Raw genomic sequence first — 18352 nt, 5'->3', positions numbered from 1 at the left:
GTTAGGTATGTGGGAGACACACCCACAAACCACCTCCGGCTCAGCTATATAATCAAATGCATGGCTCCTCTGGTTCCTGATCAAAATGCTTAATGGCCATGATCCCAGAGACTCAGAAATGAATCTCAGAACCCAAAGGCTTTTGGCAGAAATGCATCTGGACCACATACAAGGTGGCTGCGGCCTCAGAGCTTATTGGAAAGCCAGGTATGAGCCAGCAGTGACGGGGTAACTGCAGTCTCATGGGAATGGGGGCGGTACCGGCTCATCCTTCATGCCCTACTGAGGTCATGAGTTGCCCCCCATGAGTGGCTCTCCAGCACAGCCATGGCTCCAGAGGCAAAAGGACTTAATCCAGAGCCCAGCAGCTTGCAGCAGAAAAGTGAATGGACCATGTGTTAAACTACGGCGCCATGCCTCCCTGGGAGGGAAAGGGTGTTGCTCCCTTCCTCCCCCCAACCCCCCAGCAGCAAGGTGGCCGCTGCCTCAGAGCTTATAGGAAAGCCAGGTGTGAGCAGCGGTGACAGGGCAACTGCAGTTTCATGGGAAGGGGGGCGGTACCAGCTCGTCCTTCACGCCCTACCAAGGTCACGAGTTGCCCCCCACAAGTGGCTTTCCGGCACAGCCATAACACCAGACACACAGAAACCAATCTTGTAATTATCTGGCTCTTTGCAGAAATTCAAAATCTCGAGGCCGCTATTGTGCCCACGTGAGATTATATGATTCTCATAACCAGCTATAGAAAACAAAGTATTTCACAATGCCTTTTCAACAATTCTGATTGTTGGCGGGGAGGAATTCTAAATAATAATGGTGCATCTTTTGTCGAAATAATAAATGTAATCAATGTAGAGAAGAGTTAAGTGGAAATCATCTGCTTCATAGGCATTGTGAGGGGTGGGAGGGGGTTATATTAGGGTTCTTGGTGGTGAAAAATGAGTACTGGTGAAGGGAGAGGTGTTTGATCATTGTATGACCGAAACTTAAACCTGAAACTCAGTAACTTTTCCCACAGTGGTTCAATAAATAAATATAAGAAGAAAAATAAATAAAATTATGAAAAAAAAGTAAGGTGGAATTTATGCCCAATTCAATCAGCTAATCAGTGGTTGAATAAATAGCAGTACTCCTACATAAAAAATAAAGAAGCTTATAGCACCCAGTCCAGACAAGTTCAGACCCGAACACCTGAAGAATGTGTGTGGAAAGGTTGGACTGTAGCTGAATCTCACAAAGACAATGTTCATGAGAAACGGACTAGTTCCTGAAAGTCCATTTGCCCTCAATGGAACGAACATCTTCGAATACAGCAGTTATGTGTATCTACGTTGAGAACTCAATGTGACAAACAACCTGGCACCTGAACTGCGCAGGAGGAAGAGAGCAGCGTGGAACGCCTTCAAGAGCATTGAAGAAGTGGTTAAGAGGACGAAGAACCTCCAGCTCCAGGCAAACCTTTTTGACTCCACCGTTTCTTCCTGCACTAACACACACCTCAGAGACCTTGACCCTACAAAAACAGGACGAGAATGCTATTCGGGTCTCCCAAAGAGGAATTGAAAGAGCTATGCTTGGAATATCACGTTTCACTCAAGTGAGAGAAGGAATTCGGAGTTCTGACCTCCATCGAAGATAAAGAATCAGGGATGCTGTCTTATTTGCCAAGGCGTCGAAAATCAGATTGGCTGGACATGTAATGCGATTTAGAGACGACTGCTGGACAAGAGCTGTTACCGACTGGATTCCATGAGACGTCAAGAGAACGTGTGGCCGCCCACCTATGAGATGGTCAGACTTCTTCGTCAAAACCCTGAGCAAATGGTTTGAGGCTCTTCGTGTTCCTGGAGTGAGCAGATGCCACTGGGCTACACTAGCATGCGACAGAGATGAATGGAGACCTTACTAGTGCCTGCTCAAGCAAATCGATGATCAACAGGATGAAAAATGATACAAGTGATACCAGCTAATACAGCAATTCAAAGGGAAACCCTGTGTTTTACTGTGAAATATGGCCAGTCCAAACAGCCGAGCATGGCCAAACCACTTCTACACTTGCATTTTTCAGTGTGATCCAAATCACGGTGATGGGCCTGGACAGACAGCACAGGGGGAGGCACTGGTCCTGCAAGTGGCGGACCCCACGTCCAACCCTTGAGAGTGACCCTGATGCACTGAGCCAGTGAGAGCCCCCGAGAAGTGCTAAGTGTGGCCCCCAAACCAATAAAATCCACCGAGACAGAAGTAAAAAGTGGTTCCTAGGGGCTGGTGGGGGGTGAGGAACTTGGGGTTACTGAGAAAGGAAAGCCCTTGCAGGAGGGCGAGGTGGCCGGTGCTTGACGTGGCTAATGCCTGCTGCGAATGGACTAGGCGTACCTGTCACGTGTCTGACGCCCCAGAACTGCAGGCTTCAGATGGGTAAAATGACCTGTTTATCAGGGACCTTTCCCCACAATTAAAATGTGCCTTTACAGAAGGAATCCTTCCTATTAGGACAGGAGAGAGGCCCCTGGGGCTGAAGGGCAGGACAGGGCCCAGCCTCAATCCCCAGTACCAGCATGGAACCCCCAAGCACTGGGCTGGGAGTAGCCCCGAACACTGTACCCCCAGCTGGGGAGGAGCCTCTGAGAAGGTTTCTGCCTGGGCCTTGGTTTTGTCTAGCCTGACACCCACTCACAGGACAGGGTGAGGCAGCCCCAAAGGTGGACAAATACACGCGTCCTCTGTCCAGTGTGTGATCATGACTGGGCCTGAGTAACAGGCACCACATGACACAACATGACTGCCGCCTGCCCCCTCCTGCTGGACAGTCACGTTTGCCTGTATCTGGGTGTCAGACCCAACCCTCTGCGACCTCCAGGGTCCTCCAATGACACTGAGCTCTGAACATCAAGCACTGAGCATCGAACACTGAGACAAAGCACTGTGGCCTCTGATCCTGCCCGACCATCTGACCTCCTCATGAGGGCCCTGGGTCCGAGATCACTCCCAACTCTTCCCTACATGGTCACCCTGCTCCTCGCACTCAGGAACCCCCGGGCAGCACAGGCCCATTCGTGGCTCAGCCCCGCACCCAGTCTGACCCCAGGCCACGACCGTCCCTGGTCTTGTCCTCTGGCCTCCACTCTGGGGTGCTCGGCAGTGTTGGGGGGACTGCCTGCACCAAGTGTATTTTCTTTTTTTTTTTAATGATTTTTTAAAAAAAGGACTTTCATTATTTATTTTTGTATTTTGGGTCACACCCAGCAATGCTCAGGAATTACTCCTGGTGGTGCTCAGGGGACCCTATGGGATGCCAGGAATCGAAGCTGGGTTGGCCATGTGCAAGGCAAATGTCCTCCCTGCTGTACTATTGCTCCGGTCCCCCAAATGTATTTTTTCATGGAGACCCAGCACCCCTGTTTGCATTTGTGTAAACTTCTCGGTGTTCTCTAAAATCACAAAGACTCTTGAGTCATTCCGGCAGTGCTCAGTGGCCCTGAAGCACCAGGGATCGGCCCTCAGGCACCTGAAGGAAGCCTGTGCTCTCGCCCTTTCAGCCCTCTCTGGCCCTCCAGGGGCTTCTCTGAGCAGTTCACAAGGAACTCAGCAAGTCTCTCTGGAGCTTTCCGCTTGTGGGGGGCTTCTGGCACCTCAGCCCCGCGGTCCTGTGTGGAGAACAGGAGTGGTTAAAGTAGCACAGAGCACTCCACTGTCCAGTGCTCCCAGAGACACGGGAGATGCAGCCTGGAGCAAGATGGAACTTCACAGGTTCATGTGCGTGCATGCGCATGTGTGCACATGTATGTACGTGCGTGTGCAAGTGCATGTGTGTCCCACCCCATATGTCCCCACCCCGTGTCCTCCAGCCTGTGTCCCCCACCCTATGTGCTCCAGCCCCCTGAGCCGTCTCTATGACCCCCCAAGGACCCCCTTTCACTCCTCTCAGGGCTTTCCTGGACTGGTGTCCAGTGTGTTCACCGAAGATGGGAGGGGTGAAGCGCCACCACCCTTGGTGCCTGCAGGGTGAGGGGGGTCAGCTAGAGAACCAAGACCTTTCAGACCAACTGTGTAGCCGATGCGGTGTTGCGCCCCTGCCAGCAGGGGGCGCCCAGCGTCGGTCCTGTCCCAGAATCTGCCCAGCCTGGTTTCTCCCCATCCATGTCCGTGTGTCGCCTTCCCTCTGGGCGACAGGATCCTGCAGAGCCCGGATCACCCCGATCACAGGGCCACACCCAGTGGTGATTAGGGAGTCTGGGGGCGCACCAGGCAGTGCTCCAGGCACCACATGGGGCTCGATGGAACCTGGGTGGGATGAGCATGGATGGGGGGGTGAGGGTTGTGGCCACAGGGCTTGTCCCCCAGTAGGTGGAAACGCCGATGACAGTGATGACAGTGACAGTAAAGTACCCTAGAAGACGCGATCACAGCTCATGCTCAGGACACAGGAATCTTGACCCGAGGGGATGGAAGCCCCAGACTCTCGGGGAAGGGCAATCCCTGCACAGGGACCCCCATAGCACTCGGGGTGAAACCTGGTGTCAGGGCCAGCACAGCTGGGCCAAGAATCACGGGGAGTGGCCCCAGAACCCCTGACCATGACCACCCCACCCCCCAAACGTGAAATGCCTGAATAAATCACAGCAACTGCCGAAGCAATTGTCAAGGCCACGATCCTCCTGTTGCTGCAAAGCTGAGTAACAGATTCTAGAGGAGGAGGTGGAGGAACACTCGGAGAAACTGTCCTGGTGGGGCCACACCTGGCTCTGCACTCAGCCGTCACTCCTGGCGGGGCTCGGCATAGGAGGGCTTGGAACCCTGGTCGGCCTCGCGTGAGAACTTGCAGGCTGTGCGCTCTCTCCAGATTTAAAAACCGAAGCAGAGAAGCGATAGATCAGCAGGGGGCTGGTGAGCTAAGAGAGATTGGCGTGCATTGAGGCTTGGTGGGGGTTCACGAAGGGAACAAGTAATGAAGAACTTTCCATCATTTCCATGAGACTGGAGGCAGTCAGGGTGGAGCTGGGGGACCCTGTGGAGCCATGAGCCCGTCCTCAGCAGGATCTCCATGGAGAAAACAGCTGGTAGAGGAATCGTCTCCAAATGAGAGGAAGGGACCCCCCAGGAACAGTGAATGAGGGGGAGGGGAGGAGGCGAGTGTGATCAGGAGTCACTGTGCCACGGTTCAAAAACTCATTTCTCACTTAACTACTGAAAAGATGGAAGTGTTTCAAGTCACAGCCGTTCCCACTGGCCACACTAACAAGAGACACACATGAGTTAAGGAACTGAACCACCCAAGGAGCCTTCCCCGGCAGCATGAACAGAACAATGGGGAGGGTGCTTGTCAAGTCCAGGGTCCCCCACCCCCCTGCCAGAGCACAGGGGGAAGCCTGAGCACCGCTGGGTGTGGCCCCCAAACAAACAAAAGAAGTCCTCCCCCAGGAGAACTGGACCGGCCACTTTGCTGGCATTTAACCCACTGGGCTCGGGGTCATGTGGTCACCACATGGTCAGCACTGTCAGTTTTGATGCCAAGTCACTGCCCCTCCACCACTACCCTCAGGACTCTTGAATGCGCCTCGTGGGTGAGAAGGTTGTCCAAGGTTGATAACAAAGAGATTGGGTAGCACCTATTAGCGGGAGAATGTCCAAACCCACGCCACAGTAACCAGGTCCTGGCCTCACCAGGACAGTCACTGTCAGAACAGCAGAAATCAAGGGAAGTCCCTGAGCAGGGGAGAAACCAGACCCCTGGGACAGTGCTGGAGGCAGTGGGGGACGCCGGTGTGGCTGGGCCTTGCTCAGAGGCCCTGGGGAGAGGTGCCTCTGTCGGTGGGTGATGAGGGTTTTGGGGGTCTGCAAGGGCCTGTGAGCGAGTCCTTTGGCTCTCGAAGCCACATCTGACCATGCCGCGACCTTTTCCCTCCCTCCTTCTGTTCTTTGTGGCTCTGCATCTAGAGGCCATGCCAGCCCGTCACGGCCCCCAAGCAGGGAGGTGGCAGTGAGCATCAAGACTCACTGACTGACGTGACCCCCTGAGCAGTGCCAAGACTGGGGTTGCCTCCCGCTGAGACTGGGCCTCTGTGTGCTCCTGGGCAGGGAGCCTGGCGGGAGCCCCAGGGGTTCTAACAAACTGGCAAGAACCCGTGTGTGCCAGGGCTGTGTTTCTCCTGGCCGCAGCCCAGCCGTCTCTCCAGAGACATGTGTGGGGCGGGGGAGAGAGAACTGTCCTCAGGCCATGGTCCCAGGGGGGATTGGGGTCTTTGCTTCTTGGTGAAGGGCTGGCAACTGAATTCTGTGTTCACTGTTTGGAGGGGCCGACAAGTGGGCCTCAGCCTGTGCATGTGTATTTCCTGTGTGGGGTCTGTGTGTGGGTCTCCTTTGAGGAGTTCATGTGTGGGTTTCCATGTGCAAGTTCCGTGTGCAGGTTTCTGTATGAGGGTTTCTGTGTGTGGGTTTCCGTGTGCGGGTTCCATGTGCAGGTTTCATGCATGGGTTTCCTGTGAGGGGCCTGTGTGCGGGTTTCATATGTGGGTTTCCATGTGTGGGTTTCTGTGTGTGGGGCGGGCTCCATGTGCAGATTCCATGTGGGGGTTTCCTGTGCGGGTCCCATGTGCGGGTTCCATGCATGAGTTCTATGTGCGGGTTTCCATGTGCGGGTTTGTGTGTGGTTTTCCTGTGGGGGTTCCATGTGCGGGTTTCCATGTGTGGGCTCCTTGTATGGGTTCTATATGTGGGTTTTCATGTGCGGGCTCCATGTGCAGGTTCCATGTGGGAGTTTCCTGTGCGGGTTCCATATGTGGGTTCCATGTGCAGGTTTCTGTATGTGGGTTTCCAGGGCAGATTCCATGTGTGGGTTTTCATGTGTGGGCTCCATGTGCAGGTTCCATGTGCAGGTTCCATGTGCAGGTTCCATGTGGGAGTTTCCTGTGCAGGTTCTATGTGCGGGTTCCATGTAGGGCTCCATGTGTGGGTTTCCATGTGCGGGCTTCCTTGTGTGGGTTTCCTGTGTGAGTTCCATGTATGGGTTTCCTGTGTGGGTTCCGTGTGTGGGTTCCATGTACAGTTTTTTTTTCTTTTTTGGGTCACACCCAGCGATGCTCAGGGGTTACTCCTGGCTCTGCACTCAGGAATTACTCTTGGCGGTACTTGGGGGACCATATGGGATGTTGGAAATCGAACCCAGCTCAGCCGTGTGCAAGGCAAATGCCTTACCTATTGTGCTATTGCTCCAGCCCCGTACGGGTTTTCATGTGCAGGTTTCTATGTGTGGGTTTCCATGTTCAGATTCCATGTGTAGTTTCCGTGTGCAGATTCTGTGTGTGCAGGTTCCTTTGCTCCTTGTGTGTGGAGTCCTCCCACTAATCCCTGCGTTCTCGGCAAGCGTGGCTCTGAGGTCAGCTCCAGATTCTGTGTCTACGGGAGGAAGTTCAGGCGACTCATCACTGCCTGGGACCTGAAACCTTTGGCCATTTCTTTACTTAAAATTTATTATCAACACCATTGTTATTGGATTTGGAGCCACACCCGGCAGTGCTCAGAGCTTACTCTTGGCTCTGCACTTAGGAATTACTCTCTGGCAGTTCTTGGGATGCAGGGGATGGAACTTGGGTCACCTGCATGCAAAATAAGTACCCCACCTGTTGTAGCTCCAGCCCCAATTTCTTTAAGAGTTAAACATTTCCCACCTACCTATTGTCCCTCCCTCCACTTGAGAGTGTGGGTGCAGGTAGAGGCGGGCAGGATTTCAGGGGACATTTGTTAGCCTGGAGAATGATATTTCAGCTAATCGGGAGTTGGAGCCTGAATCAGGAGAAAAACCAAGCGACACTCAACAACACTAAGACCAGCTGACAAAGAGACCTCAGGGCTGTTCGAGTCAGACTGTGTCAATGGCTCCGGGCAGATGACTCTGTTCCCTCAGTGTCTGTGACAATAGCTTCCGGGTGGGGGACTGACCCTTCAGAGTCTGTGTGCTTTCACTGGCCGCCATACTTCCCATTGGTTCCCCTGCAGGCTCAACACTACGGTCCCTCCCCGACTGTGGTTGTCATGTTGCTGGCAGCAGATCATGGCTGTTCCCCACAGCTCCCTGCTATTCCTGCTGTGAGATGAACTCAAATACTCGGGTGTGAGCAGAGCAAGGCCCAGACTGGAGCAGAGGGTGTCCCCCTGCACTGGTGTTGGGAGTCTGACCCATGGACTCCATCCCACAAATCTTGGGGGGACAGGGAAGGCACAGACATGACGTGGTGGCACCACAGTGATGCTGAGGTCGCCCTGGACACTGGCCGGCAGCTGCTCACTGAGGCCGAAGTTATCAAATCCCTCTCCAGCCCCAAGCCCTGGCATGTGGTTACCAAGAGCAGAAGGGGGCCCAGCCACTGTCTCCTTCCTTGGACCTGACCCCATTTCCCTCTGCCCCAGCAGAGGGTAGTGGGCGCACACACATCCTGAGGGTCCTCAGAGCCTCACGGGCAGGCAGGCTAGGGTGCAATCCTGCCTGTTCCTTTTCCTCCTCTCCCCTCCCGCTCCCCGGCACCCTGCAGAGAGGAGGCCCAGGGTGGCTCTGAGTCCAGACCTCAGGTGCTGCACACCAGCAGGAGGTCACAGGTGGGGGTGAGTGCTGGGCCCCTCCAGTCCAGACATCACTGTCAGTAGCGGGTTTCATCCCCATGTCACACTCCCCTCCCACCCACCCCCCAAGGCCGAGGGCCAGGTTTGGGGGTTCTTGGGCAGAGAGGGGAGGGGAAAGCCCCAAACGTGGTGGCAGACACTGGTGGTGATGCCTGGGAGCTACTTCAGGGGCCCCCTTTGTCCCTAGGCTCTGCGGGACCGTGATTCCCCACTGCAGCTGCTCCTGACTTGCTTCTCTCTCCAGCCCCGTGCCGGGGCCCAGATCACACAGTGGGGCCAAGTCAGCCCTGGAGTCTCGGGACAGGGACATATCTGTGCCCTGGGATGCGGATGCCGGATGACACCCCACAATTGCATCAAGACTGGGAGCTAAGGACAGACTCCCCCAGAGTCAGGGCCAAGGACCCGCAGCCCAGCTTGGGGAGAGCTGCTCCTTCCTTTACTGTCTCGTTCTCCCTCACTCCCTCGGTAGAAACGCTGCACGGTCTGCTCCTGAAGTTCTTTTCTACGAGAACTGAGAGGAAGCCTGTGGGGTGGCAGAAACACACAAAGGGGGCGTCTCTGTGCACCCTGCACCCCAGGGAAGTGCCTAGCACAGTTGAACTATGATGGCCAAGCTACACCGTGACCCTGGGAGGCCATAGTGTGCATCTGCATTTCTCTGCTCATATACCAATCTATGTGCACTGATTTTGTGCCAACGTCATGGGATGAAGACCCAGATCTGTAGGGCATGTGGGAGACCCAGGTCCAATGTCCGACCCCAAATGAGCCCCCAAGCACTGAAGCAGGAGCAAGCCCTGAGCACCACTAGTGTGGCCCAGAAACCAAGAATCAAACACTCAGGTATTTCTCTGCCCCTCCCCCACAACCCTGGTGTAGGCTCTTACTGCCCCGACTCCCGCAAATGGCAGCCCTAGAGACACAGGGAGAAGGAGAATGCCTTAAAGCATCAGGACTTCTCCGCAAGTACCAGAAGGAAATGAAAAGAGAAGATCTGAGCCCCCCAAACACAACAGCCACATTTTTTTAAATTGATGGATGGACAACAACAGAATGTGGAAAATAGTGGGGAGAGAGAGGCCAGGGCAGTTCCCCAGGCCACAGCCCAAAGAGGTAATGGGGTAAAAGGAGAGATTTGGGTACAGAGATTGGAGAGAGAGGCAAAACTGGTGTGAGTGGATCCCGGCAGAGAAGGGTTGAAAAAACAGGAAAATAACAACTGAAAAGTGCCCAGATCTGACAAAAGCATAAACCAGCAGATTTGATGAGTTGAGCAAACTCAACCCAGAAATCCAAAGAAATTAAAGTCCTCATGCTGCAATCAAACTTTTATAAACTGAAAACAGAGGGACCCCCCCCTTTTGGGGGGAAACACCTGTGGTGCTCAGGGATGACTTCTGGCTCTATGCTCAGGGATCACTCCTGGTGGGCTTAGGGGATCTCATAGGGTGTTGGGGATCAACCCAGGTGGACTATGTGAAAGACAAACAACCTCCCCTCTGACTCATAAGACCCCATAAATACTAGCAAGAGACAAATGAGACTTTCCATTAGGGGAAAAATCACACTGGACTCCTGGTTGAACCATGAAGCACTGGACAGAAGTAACAGCATTTTGGGGTGCCAAATACTATGCAGCTGTTAGGAGAGATGAAGTCATGAAATTTGCTTATAAGTGGATAGACATGGAGAGTATCATGCTAAGTGAAATGAGTCAGAAAGAGAGGGACAGACATAGAAGGACTGTACTCATTTGTGGAGTATAAAATAACATAACATGAGACTGACAACCAGGGACAGTAGATACAAGGGCCAGGAAGATTGCTCCATAGTTGGAAGCCTGCCTCATGAGCAGAGGGGAGAAGGCAGCTGGAATAGAAAAGGGATCACTAAGAAAATGATGGTTGGAGGAATCGGTCGGGATGGGAGATGTGTGCTGAAAGTAGATAATGGACCACACATGATAACCTCTCAGTATTTGTATTGCAGACCATAATGCCCCAAAGTAGAGAGAGAGTATAGGGAATATTGTCTGCCTTGGAGGCAGTGGGAGAGTGGAAAATTGTGAGTACACCGGGGATGTTGGTGGTGGGGAATGTGCACTGGTGGAGGGATGGGTGTTTGATCATTGTGTGATTGTAACTCAAACATGAAAGCTTGTAACTATCTCATGGTGATTCAATAAAAAATAAAAAACAAACTAATAACTAATCTATAGTGACTCAGTTACAACTATTCATCCTTATTTTTTGTTCTAGTTCAAAGAAAAAAAACTTCAGTAATGAAGTGGGGGGAATGAAAACATTCTATAGCTAAAGGAAACAAGAAACTGTCATCAATACCTAGATTTTAAAAAGAAATTCAGGGCCTGGAGAGATGGTACAGGGTGAAGTTCCTGGCCTTGCATGAAGCTGGCCCTGGTTTACTCCAGGGTCCCATGGTCCTAACACACCCTTGGCTGCTGCAAGGCTGGGTCCCCCAGCCTCCCCAGGGCACTCCCAGGCCTGCACCCTCAGGCCCTCACCTCCAACCACCTCTCTGTCAACAGAGAAACAAGGATCATGAATCCCTAAAGAGGGCCCCCATGTCTCCTGGGCACTGCTTAGGAGGCAAAAATGGAGAGAAAAAAAACCCACAAAACAAAACGGAGCTGGGGGTGTAGCTCAGTGATCTGTCAGAGAATGTCTCATATGTGTGATCCGTGGTTTGACTATAGACACCCGAAGAAAACAACAAAAGAAACTTATAATCGTAAGGAGCTGGAGAGATAGCACAGTGGAACAGTGCTGGCTTGACACGCGGCCAACCCAGGTTTGGTCCCCCACATTCCATAGAGCCCTCCAAGGATGCCAGAAGGGCTTTTACAAGCACAGAGCCAAAAGTAAGCCCTGAGCAACTCCGGGGTGACCCCCAAACAAAATAAAAAACAAAAATAAATAAATAAATCCTCCAAAACAAAAACGTATTTTAATCTTATTTAGAAAATCTCCCAATTCCACTGGGAGGTGGGGCTTGAGGAGATCACAGATACACACCTTGTTCATGCCTAGCAGGGCCCGATATGGTCACCTGTCAGCCCCCGGAGCTCACTGTCTATTGAAAACAATCTCAGTGACAGCATCAAGGTTATGGGAGACCCCAACAACTGTGACACTACAACTCATTTCTCATTTACATGGAAATGAATGCTGGAAATAGGATAAAGTTAAAATGGAGGTGACCCAAGGAGTATCAGGGCAACAAGAGGAAAGATGGGGGCCCAGCCAGCTATACTCAAACCCAGCCCAAAGCCACAGGATGACTGACACATCGGGCGTGTTTTCCTCAAGACAACACACTGCAAGGTGAGTTCTTCTGGGGAGTCACAAAGGAGATGCAGAGAGTCAATGCACAAACACCCAGGACTACGCGACTGCAAGCTTGTCTATCAGGCCCCAGAGGAGGAAACTGTGTTTGGCCAGGAAGGACAAGTAAGAAACCAGTGAAAAAAAAAAAATCAAGAGCCCCTCCCTGCTTCGCCTCTTCCACCCAAATAAAAGCCAGATGGAGCAAAGAATTAATGAATCCATGCAAGTTAAGCTTGAGCAGTTTTATGTATAATTATGTGCTGGGAAGACTTTCCAAGCAGGGTGCAAATTCCAGAGACTGTTAAGGAAATGATTGATATATTTTACTGCCAGGGGAAAAAAATGAATTTTTTAATGTATGGGCTGCCCAAAATCCTACCTATAAAGTCCTGAGACCAAAGGCAATCTGGGGATTTTTTTTTATGTTACATATGTTGGAAAAGCAGCCAATCCCCTTAATTTATGGGGCGCTCATAAGGAACAAATGTCGAAAAAATAAGTAAGCAAATGAAAGAAACACAAATGCTCCATCTCCTTCACCTTAATTAAAGAGCTGCAAATCTAAACAATACTGTTAAAAAAAAAAAACTCTCAAGACTGGAGGGGACAAAATCAATGGCAGATGATTTTATTTCGGAGAAATGGCTGCTTGTAAACACTGTCAGAACTTAAATTTTCTACAACTTTTTTTGGGGAAAGCAATTTGTATGCGTCCAAATGAAATCCATGCAACATCATACAACAGAGATAACAGTAAACAGAAAAGACAAGAAACAGAAACTCTGGGTCTTTTGACCTAGAAATCCCAATAGCAGAATGGCATGGCCTGTGGTAGCTATGAATAAAAAAGCACTAACAATCACTGAGTGCTTTCTACGCAAACAGAGGAAGAAAAAAATTCACTGTGTGGGTCAACTCTGTCCTTACAATGACACCAGAAGGTTCTGTGTCGTTTCCCAAAGGAGCCAAGGAAACACAGTCTCAGAGTGTGGACTTTAGGCCAGGCAGCCTGGATTAAATTACTTCTTCCCATGCTGTTCCTTGCAATGCTAAAATAATAAAAAAAATAAAAATAAAAAAAATTTTTAAAAAAAGCTAGGAACTAGAAACAGTTCAAACAGCCAAAACAGCCAATGTTCTGAAACCTGGCCGAGCAGCTCCTATGGGTCATTGCTGAGTGCTAAGACACAAAGTTCCCCACGCCTGATGAGGAAAAAGTGAGAAGGTGCACCCCAGACAGAACCAGAGTGACCCCATCTTTGGTTGTCGGTAGGGCGTTTGCCTTGCACGCAGCCAACATGGCCGACCCGAGTTCGACTCCTCCGCCCCTCTCGGAGAGCCCGGCAAGCTACCAAGAGTATTCGATATGCCAGACACAGTAACAACAAAGTCTCCAATGGAGACGTTACTGGGCCCACTCGAGCAAATCGATGATCAACGGGAGGGCCTTTACCTTACCTAAAGTGAAGTACATGTGAAAGGGGCTGGAGCAATAGCACAGTGGGTAGGACGTTTGCCTTCCAAGTGGTTGACCTGGGTTCGATTCCTCCGCCCCTCTCGGAGAGCCCGGCAAGCTACCGAGAGTATCTCGCCCGCCCGGCAGAGCCTGGCAAGCTCCCCGTGACGTATTCGATATGCCAGACACAGTAACAACAAAGTCTCCAATGGAGACGTTACTGGGCCCACTCGAGCAAATCGATGATCAACGGGAGGGCCTTTACCTTACCTAAAGTGAAGTACATGTGAAAGGGGCTGGAGCAATAGCACAGTGGGTAGGACGTTTGCCTTCCAAGTGGTTGACCTGGGTTCGATTCCTCCGCCCCTCTCGGAGAGCCCGGCAAGCTACCGAGAGTATCTCGCCCGCCCGGCAGAGCCTGGCAAGCTCCCCGTGACGTATTCGATATGCCAGACACAGTAACAACAAAGTCTCCAATGGAGACGTTACTGGGCCCGCTCGAGCAAATCGACGAACAACGGGAGGGCCCTTGACTGCATGCTGCTAACTCGGTGGTGCCTGTGGTGACTCCACTGCCTGGGCAAACAGACGCAAAATAGCAGTGGGATTCCATCCCAGGAAGGACTTTGTGCGCTTCAAAAGAAAACAGTGTTAAAACAAAGCAAAAATCTACTGGATAGGGAAAAGCAGCAGCTTACAGAATGACGCATCCGACCGAGGGCTCATAACCGCATTTCTCAAGCACTCACAATCTTCAACAAGAAAGAGCTGTCAAAAAGGTGGGAGCAGAGCTGACCAGACTCTTCCACAAAGAAGCGTCCAGATACTGGAAGCAGACTCAAAATCAACTTCCTGTCAGGGAAATGCAAATCCAAATAGGAGCGAGGTTCACATGAGAGAGGAGGGGAAGGGAAGGAAGGGAGGGGAGGGGGAAAAGGAAGGGGATAGGGCAGCGGGGAGGGTATTTGTCTTCCACGCTGCTAACCCAGATTCATTCCCCTGCATCCCATATGGTTCCCTGAGCGCCACCAGAAGTGATTCTTGAGTAGAGAACCAGGGTGAACCCCTGAGCATTGCTGGCTGTGACCCAAAGAGCAAAAGAGAAGATGACAGGGAATATTGCCTGGTTTAGCCTCCACCGAAAGCAATATGAAAATTCTTCCAAAAGATTAAACAGCTGGGGGCCAGAGCAATAGTCCAGCGTGGAGGGTGCTTGCTTTGCAGACAGATGAACAGGGTTTGATCCCTCACACCGGAGACGGTTCTCAGAGACCCGCCAGGAGTGATCCCTGAGCATAGAGGCGGGGATAAACCCTGAGCACCACTGGCTGTGGCCATGGTCCAAAAGAAGTAATTTGAAAGAATTCAGAGAAGATTAGCATGCCCCCCTGTGCAAGGATGACACGCAAATTCGTGAAGCATTCCATATTTTTCCGGACCATGCAGTAGGTTACTGTTGCTGGGCCACCCCAGCGGGGAAAGGGTCCCTCCACCTGTTCCCCCTCAGTGGCTTAGTGGCCGCCATCCGCCAGAGGCCACTGAACAGTCAGGTTTGGGCCCACAGTGATGAGACATGCAGGGTCTCATTGGATGGGAGTGGAGCCGGCCCTTTCCTCCTGGTCCCAACAAGACCTCGAGTCACTGCCCACAAACAACCTTTCTTGCTCCCGGTCAAGCTGCTTAATGGCCATAATCCAAGAGACTCAAGAACAAATCTCGGAACCCAGCAGGTTTTGGCAGAAATCACTCCAGATTTGTTAAAATTTTGGAATTTCAAAATCACGCGGCCACTACTGCAGCCGCGTGACTGTCACTGTCACTCACTGTCACTGTCCTTCTGTTGTTCATCGATTTGCTCGAGCAGGCCCAGTAACATCTCCATTGTGACCATTGTTACTGTGTTTGGCATATCAAATACACCACGGGGAGCTTGCCAGGCTTTACCGTGAGGGCGAGATACTCTCGGTAGCTTGCCGGGGTCTCTGAGAGGGGTGGAGGAATCGAACTCGGGTCAGCCATGTTGGCCGCTTGTAAGGTAAACACCCTAACACTGTGCTATCGCTCCAGCCCTAGCCACGTGACATCATATGTTATTCATAACCAGCAATAGAGAACGAATTGTCTACTGTTGCCTTTCAGCATATCCGAGTGCTGGGGTAAAATCCCAAATAATAATGGTGGGTCTGGTGTCAAAATTGAATGTAATCAAAGTAGAGAAAGAGTAATGTGGAAATCATCTGCCCCACAGGTAGGGGGAGGGTGTGGGATGAGGGTATACTGGGGTTTTTGGGGGTGGAGAATGGGTACTAGTGAAGGTACGGGTGTTTCATTGTATGACCGAGACTTAAACCCGAAAGCTTTGTAACTGCTCTCACGGTGATTCAATAAATAAAACTATAAAAAATGAAAAATAAAAGAAGTAATTTGAAAGAATGAAACAGAACCAGCACTGGCAGACCCAACCACTTCACCCCTACGTCTCTGCCCCAAGCCACAGGACACCGAGTAGGAATGCTCTCTGCAAGGCCCATTTGCAATACCCAGGTCCAGGAAACCACCCAGGTGCCCGCCCAGCGGGTCCGGCATGGGAGAGGTGTGATCTGCATGCACAATGGAGCACTACCTGGCTACGAGAAGACGGAAACCAGCAACTAGCACACGGAGAGGGTGACGCGGGCACTCTGCACTGGGCAGTGAGGTCTCAAACAAAGCAGGGTACAATGTAGACAGCAGGAGCCCGTTTACAGAGGAGGCAGGGCAGAAACAGACTTTACACTTGGGGGGTTGGGGAGGGGATAATCCTCAAGGGAGGGGACAATCCCCAGCAGTGCTCAAGGTCGCTCCCACTGGGCTCTAGGCTCTCCTGCTTCACTGAGAGGTGGAGTCTGGGACTAGGGCAGCCCTAGAGCATACACACGTTGTCATGGCAACAAAGGCAGTGGCCGAGTCAAGTGCCTTTGCACCTGCCTGGGAGCATGGAGCAGAGGGCCCACCAAGTCACACCCCTACACGCGGGGGTGGGGGGTGGGGGGCCCTTCACGGGGACAGCTACCGTCAGACCCTCCTAGACGCCAGATCTAGGGTCCTCCCGTGCCCCAATATGACCTCTTGGGAATTCTAAGCTGAAGCTGGGGCACAGCAAGGTGGCAACGCCCTTTCTGTCGATGGGTTCTGGGACGGAACCGGTGCCTGACCCTGCTTGGAGCCTGCCGATGTGTGCAAGGCTAGTGCCTGCCCGGGGATGCTCCAACTCAGATAAACACGCTGTGGGGGCCTTGCGGGAGAAGATGGCTGGGCACCCCACCTCAGGGAGGACCCTCAGGGAAGGCGGGTGTCAGGGAAGGTGCGAAGGATTCTGGGAAGGCTGGGAGCCCTCAGGGAAGGTGCAGGACCCCCTCAGGGAAGGCGCAGGGGAGCCTCAGGGAGGGTGTGAGGATTTGGGGGAGGCCCTGAGGCCTCTGGGAAGGTGAGGGGCACCTCAGGGAAGGCAAGTGACTCCTCAGGGAAGACGCAGTGACCCCACCAAGGTGCAAAGCTCGTCCCATGGCTCCCCACGCTTCCACTTTTGTCCGTAAAGTTTACTTCTGGCCAGAGGGCACCCGGGGTCAGGCTTCGCTCCTGTGGTCCAGGTCAGCAGCATCTTTGCTCCTGCCAGCGCCACAGCTCAGCCTTGTGCTTGTAGCATGACCGTGCCCAGGAGACTCCAGGCAGAGGAGAGTCTTGAAAGGCTGCGGGATGCCCAGATTTTATTCTGGAGGGAGGTGTTTCAGTGACCTGTGTCTGCTTGAGCTCTTTGGGAGCATAAAGCCCACCGTGCACTGGTGGTGTCTGTCACTCAGCAGAACCTGTGACACTATGCGCATATGTTACCAGAAGAAAGGCCTGGGGAAGGACACTGGGGCACATGATCTGTGCATGCCTGAGAGCCTCAGGTTCCATCCGGAGCCCCACATGCTCCCCTGAGCACTGCAGGGAGAGTCAAAAAATAACCCCACAGACACCTTTATTGCACACAGTGCCCTTCTGGGTGCCGGAGTCCCTCTACCCTGCTGGCTTCCAGTGACAGCCTCCTGTTAGGAGGTCTGGGGCAATGAGGAGAAGGCGAGAAGGTGTCAGACTAGGGGAGACAGGGTCTGGGAGGCACATACACCGCAGGCTAGGTTCAGGGGCACAGGACAGCTGCTGACCGACAAGGAGCAGCTCCAGGAGCACCCACTGGCTCTCCCCCAGTCTGGGGGTGTTTCTCAGGTGGTTCCTATCTGCAGGCGGTGGTTCCGGTTTGGGGTTACTCGGTGTGATTGTTTGGAGAGTAGAGAAGAAATACATTCTCTGTGTCCGAGATTTCCTCTGGATCAGCCCCAGGATAAACCGGAGCTGCCAGTGGCTGGATAATTCACTGCCATGCCCTCTCTGGGTGCTCAAGCAAGGAGGAGCCTCCCTCTGAGGAAAGTGAAGAGAGAGCGACAACACACAGGCAGGGCTGAGAATCCCCCAGAGCGTGAGACAGGAAGAAACTGCCCCAGCAAACAGGCATCAGGCATCAGTGGTGGACACTGTTGTCTGTGGCCACTCAAGGCTCTGCTGGAAGCTGCCTTTCTGGGTCAGGTGCCCTCTCAGTCAGAGCCGGAGCCCCAAGACAGGAATAGGTCTTGTCCACCCAGCGTTCTCACTGCCTTGGCAGTCACTGCATCGTGGGAGAAGGTAGGGATTAGAACTACCTGCAGAAAGGAAGGCAGCAGGAAAGGGTTAAAAGAAGATGTCAGTGGCCTTGGAGAGACTGAGTGGGCTGTCCGTGACCAACATGTCTGGGGTGGGGGCTTGGGGGGAGGGGTCACCTGAGCAAGGGAAAGGTGCCTCCGAAATCTCTGACCAGCCTGAGCGCTCAGGGCAATCAGACCCACGGTCAGGCTTATATTTAACATTTTAACAC

The 18352-nt window shown here is 52.5% G+C and overlaps 1 non-coding gene across 1 annotated transcript; it reads left to right on the top strand.

Annotated features, from left to right (window-relative positions):
• Positions 1-14753: 14753 nt before the first annotated feature.
• Positions 14754-14855, top strand: LOC130033256 (U6 spliceosomal RNA). Its single transcript, XR_008793956.1, has one exon. It is a non-coding gene; the product is annotated as a U6 spliceosomal RNA (small nuclear RNA).
• The last annotated feature ends 3497 nt before the right edge of the window (positions 14856-18352 follow it).

The sequence above is a fragment of the Sorex fumeus genome, unplaced genomic scaffold (genome assembly GCF_029834395.1).
Source record: "Sorex fumeus unplaced genomic scaffold, SorFum_2.1 ptg000051l, whole genome shotgun sequence".
NCBI classification, from domain to species: domain Eukaryota; kingdom Metazoa; phylum Chordata; class Mammalia; order Eulipotyphla; family Soricidae; genus Sorex; species Sorex fumeus.
Note: the sequence above shows the minus strand (reverse complement) of the source record. Positions and strands in the feature narration are given on the sequence as shown.